A 5,740-nucleotide genomic window follows, 5' to 3' on the forward strand; every position below is an offset into this window, starting at 1 on the left:
ATAACTCCATATGTCATCACAGAATCTCATGTGGCTGTCTGGAGCTGTGTGTCCTACATATTCATTTACAGCAATATATACGCTCACTGGCCACTTTATTAGGTGTTCAATTGCTTGTTAACACAAATAGCTAATCAGCCAATCACGTGGCCTCAACTCAATGCATTTAGGCATGTAGAGGTGGTCAAGACAACTTGCTGAAGTGCAAACCAAGAAGAAAGGGGATTTAAGGGACTTTGTATGTGGCGTGGTTGTTGGTGACAGATGGGCTGGTCTGAGTATTTCAGAAACTGCTGATCTACTGGGATTTTCACGCACACAACCATCTCTAGGGTTTACAGAGAATGGTCCGAAACAGAGGAAATACCCAGTGAGCGGTCAGTTGTGTGGATGAAAAAGCCTTGTTGATGTGAGAGGTCAGAAGAGAATGGGCAGACTGGTTCCAGATGATAGAAAGGCAACAGGAACTCAACCAACCAAAATCTCTGAGGAACGTTTCCAACACCTTGTTGAAAGTGTGCCACGTAGAATGAAGGCCGTTCTGAAGGCCAAAGGGGGTCCAACCTTTTACTAGCAACGTGTACCTAATAAAGTGGCCAGTGAGTGTACATATTTGTTTCACTTTGTCACGTTGAAGACACATTCAAATAAAGATATTCAGTTTGCTACTTAAAGAAAACAAAGTATTGAGATTTCATTCTCTGAAAGAAAGTCTGAATCAGAAGTATTGATACTTCAATATTGATCCTCTTATCCCTACTGCACTAAGGCTACAGCAGTCTGGGGATGTTTTTCGTTTTTTTACAGTTGTGTCAGTGAGGTTTTGTATATTAATGGGATCATGAACTGTACAAGGGAATTTTGGATGCAAACCAGCAGACGTCTGTATAAAAAACCTGCTCAAATGATAAATGATTGAGATCAGCCACCTTTTCTGAGGATTCTTTGCCAAAAAGGAAATGAAAGTGTTGGAATGATCTGTTTAAAAAATGCCACTTGGCTTGAGATGTTGTTTCCTAACACAGTGAACTGAAGTGTAGCACAAATGTTTACATAGTTTTGGGGGCCAATCCTTTTTGGGGGTTCTTTTTTTTTTAAATATTGCTACCTGTACCTAACCCAAACCCAAATTTTTGTTTGTTTGTTTGTTTGTTTGTTTTTTTCAAAGCTGAATAACAGACAGAACATAAAGACTTTTTCCATCATCCTGTGGGTCCCCACAACTCACAGTCACACACACTTCATTCATTAAACATTAAACTTTCATTCAAGTTTTTAGGCATTATCATAAGGAACCGTGTAGCAGTCCGGCTCTAGAAATGATGGGAGACTCCATTTCATGTGGCTCTTAATGTGTGTGTTGCCAGTGGGGCAGCCTGCCTGATTGACTGTAAAAATACACTTACTCCAATCAATAACTGCAGCCTCGTTTACGATGAGTAGAAGTCCATAAACATCATCGTCTCTGCTTCATACATCACTTATATGATAAAAAATCAATACAACTAGCCAATTCCTCTCTTTTTTCTGTCTAGTTGAACATCTATAGCATGTCATCATCGTTATACTGAGCAGGATCGGATAGATAAATCATGGCATAATCTAATGACTCAGTCTTTTCCTCCTTCTTCCTTTACTGTCCTTGGCTTCGTGGCTCTGAGAGTTTTATTGTTTTTAGGAGATGGTCCTTTTTATTCACTAGAAATGTCCATTCACATCCATTCACTTTATATTTATTGAATATAACAAAGACAGCTGTCTCTGAACTAATGTCTTTGTAATGCAACATAAAGGTTCAAAATAGGGTCAGATACTCCCAGTAGTGAGCTCACACAACATTAGATGTTTTCCATCTCAAATCCCGACTCAGCTGTGTGCTCCTCTACCTTACTTCTGCTCACCTGCCACGCTCCCTGGATTGCTTCAAATGTATGTCACTATACTTGGCTAGTGGTGCATCTGTATTGAGCGGCAAAAAGGGGGCAAACAGAGGGCACATTCATATTTCAGCAGCCCACTGCAGTCACTGAGAAAACATACCAGGAGGTTTTGATTGGTTAAAAATGCATGCACTTTGGGGTTGTGGAGCTGTGGATTACATTTGTGTAATCTGCACAAAGATTGTGAGATATTTAAAGGTAGAACTGTGTACAAGCTGCGGTCAAATCTGTACCAGGCTATATAGAATGTGATATATTAGGTCATATGTGCCTCACAGAGCTTAGCTTTTCTTGCTTTTTTAAGTTTTGAAGAAATATGTAAACATTGTTAAAGTGTTAAACCAGTTCAATTTTTGGGAGCTAAGCTGCAAAAACAGCGTATTTCGAATGTTTTGTTGTTTTGGTAACCAATGCATTTATATGTACAGTCTCTGCCCATTCTCCCTACAGCAGTTTCGCCCCACCCACTCATATTGAAGTTACAAGGAGTGTTTCAGTCTGGGTTTCCTTTTGAATGAGGCACATGAGCCAATGAGAATACAGAGGGTTATTAGTAGTGCAGATGGAAGTTATAGTAAAACCCTATGCACAGGATAAAAGCAAATTGTTGACAGCCAAATGGATGCCATCCCAGGTTATTTTAGTTCCCAAAATTGCATTAATGTCTTCTTGCATTGATGCTTGAATATAATAACCAAGTATGCATCAGGTCACTTATTATCAGCTAAGATAAAGACTATAAAGAGTGAGATACGGCAGAGAGTATTCAGGAAGAAATCAGATTTAAATGCCACCTGATAAACACAAAAAGCTCTTTATCGCCAAACTGCAGCTTAGATACTGAAATCCCAAACCTCATACGCTGGCCTATAGAGACCCATGCATATTAAGCAGCCATTCAAGAATCACCTTGCCATGGCATAGCTCCTTCTATTATGGGAGCAGAGGGAGATGGGTAGATAAGTGGTTCTAACTGCTTCTCTTTCTCAGTCTCTCTCTCTCTCTCTTTCTCTCTCTTCCCCTCAGGCTGTTGTCAAAGATATCTGGAATGAAACGGAAAGACCAAGGTGTGAGAGAGAGATGCTGGTAGCGATTGCCAGCCGTAATCTCTCTGTTGCACAGCGGAACCAGCAGGACCTGTCCTGAGTCAGGCCACTACTCCATTCTGCTGTGTGCCTTTAACACTGATGAATTTTTTATTGGGCAGACAAAGTCAGACCGAGTTTCATAATACCTCCAGGAATACATCTACTCGTATTAATAGCATTCTATGGAAATGCAGTACGAAAAATTGTGAAAAAAATGTTGAGCAAAGTGAAACAAAGGACCATCTGCTGGCTCGAGTGATGTCTGTGGCCTCAGAAAGCTCCCAAGAGCCTTGCACAGCGTATCAGCTTGAGTTTGGATAGTGCTGTTGATTTAATAGGAATGACTCATTATGATTTGTGAGTAAAGCAATAAAGGACATGGTGCTGATATATACACTATGTTGTCCATATATTAGTTAGACCTACTTTGCACCTACCCTCACTGGCCATTTTATCAGGTAGAGGTACCATATAGGAGCACTTTGTAGGTTTACAAATATTTGTAGGTTTCACAAACCAAGAGTACTTCAACGCGATGTCATAAAGGGGCTTTTTGGTTCGCTAAAGAACAGTTCAAGGGATGTTTCCTTAAAGCAGTGATTCTCAAATCCCAAGATGGTCCACAATTGAACTAAGCAGTTAAGAACAGTGAATACCTGCTTCAGGCTCATTGGGAGCTGAGTTACAGAGGTATAGCCAAGGAGCGGCCTGTGCCACTATAGAATGAAGCATGGCTATCCTTCAGGCCACCCCAGATATGTAGAGTGAGATAGTCAGCTATCATCAGTCAGCCATTAATAAAACATCAATTATGCTTTATGGGGAAAATCTGCCTTCAGGGTACCAATCAGTTATAAGAGTCTGATGACGCTGCATTTAATGATGTGACAGGTTAATTTGATGAGTAAACAGGTGAGTGTGCTGGGCACTTCAGCACTGCCGCTCTATGAGGTACATTATGAAGTAGGTTGTATGATGGAAAGTCAAGTTAACTATCAAAAACTACATCTATAATCATTGATTATACTAACATTTATTTTTACAGTTAAATACGTACATATGTCTAGGCTAAATTATACAGTGCTAGTCATGTGATAGTTCAGTGATCATTATATGTATAACCTGTCTATATGAAATCTTTTTCTTAAAAATGACTGATGTGCATTGAAAACAGTGATAATTTTAATTTTATTTAATTCACTTGTCTCGATCACAGTCTTTATTTAAAGTCTTCTTCTTCTTTCGGCTGCTCCCTTTAGGGGTCGCCACAGCAGATCATCTGCCTCCATCTTGCCCTATCCACTGCCTCCTCTACTTTCACACCAACCATCTCCATGTCCACCTTCACTACATCCATAAACCTTCTCTGAGGTCTACCTCTTCTCCTTCTACCCGACAGCTCCATCTCCAACATTCTTTGACCAATATATCCACTATTCCTCCTCAACACATGTCCAAACCATCTCAACCTGGACTCTCTGGCTTTCTCTCCAAACTGCTCCACCTTCACTGTCCCGCTGAAATGTTCATTTCTAATAATTTCTGATCTGCTCATTTCTAATCTTGTCCATCCTTGTCACTCCCAACGAAAATCTCAGCATCTTCATCTCCGCCACCTCCAGCTCAGCCTCCTGTCTTTTAGACAGAGCCACAGTCTCCAAACCATACATCATAGCAGGATGCACTACTGTCTTGTAAACCTTCCCTTTCACTCTTGCTGCTATCCTTCTGTCACACAGTCTTTATTTAAAGTGAAATGAGAAAATTCTAACAAAAAGCTGGCAAATAGTTGACTTAGCTGGTGAATAGCTTCATTTCACCAAAGAATTAGGGATAGGTGATAATAAATAATTGTTGCATCATCCCTCTTTGAAGACAAGTGATGCCCTAAATTTATCTGAAACCCAGCAGTGAGGTTGCTGAACTTTATCACTACTCTGCTATCACTACAGACTAGCAGACTAGAGCAGTGCTAATAGCCTGTTAATGAAGTAATGTTCTTTTTATTTGAGGGATGTCCCATTTAATAGGGGAAGATTTCAATCATTACATTTATAACTGTTAATAAATGTGATTAACATCTTTGAAATGGTCATTTTTTCCATGAAACGGACCATACTCCGCGTACTCTATGAAGATGCAGGTTCGGGAATTTTTATCTCCTCAAAAGTAACAATACCATAGTGCCATACTTTTATCGCCTATATCTTAATAACAAAAGCAGTAGTCTTGATGAACAGCCTACTTCATCACTATGTGGTAAATGCTAGCAAACTAAATGTACTCCACTTAACACCATTGATTCTAAGGGCAGGCTTTCTGTTGATGGGCAGGAACAGGAGGTGGATCCAAACTGCTAGAGGTTGAGTATCTTGAATCTTAACTAATGTACCATCAAGAAGTTTTTTTTCTTTCTCCTGTAAAGTTATTTTTTTGGAGATATGAGGTTTTATTCCATAAGCAACTACACCTGGAATATACTTTAACTATGTGCTTTTTCATTTGTATCTCAGTGAAAAACAAATAATGTATCAGTATCACTCAGCAGGCAGAGCAACTGCATTATTGTAAATATTCATAAATGCTATTGATATACACACATAAAAGGCCAAGAAACCACCAGTACTGAGCAAATGCTTTATTTACCATATATCTTTTTTGTGGGCCAATAACTAGTTAGAGCCACAACCTCAGACATAATGATGGATGATT

Source organism: Pygocentrus nattereri, chromosome 5 (assembly GCF_015220715.1).
Source record: "Pygocentrus nattereri isolate fPygNat1 chromosome 5, fPygNat1.pri, whole genome shotgun sequence".
Taxonomy (NCBI): Eukaryota; Metazoa; Chordata; class Actinopteri; order Characiformes; family Serrasalmidae; genus Pygocentrus; species Pygocentrus nattereri.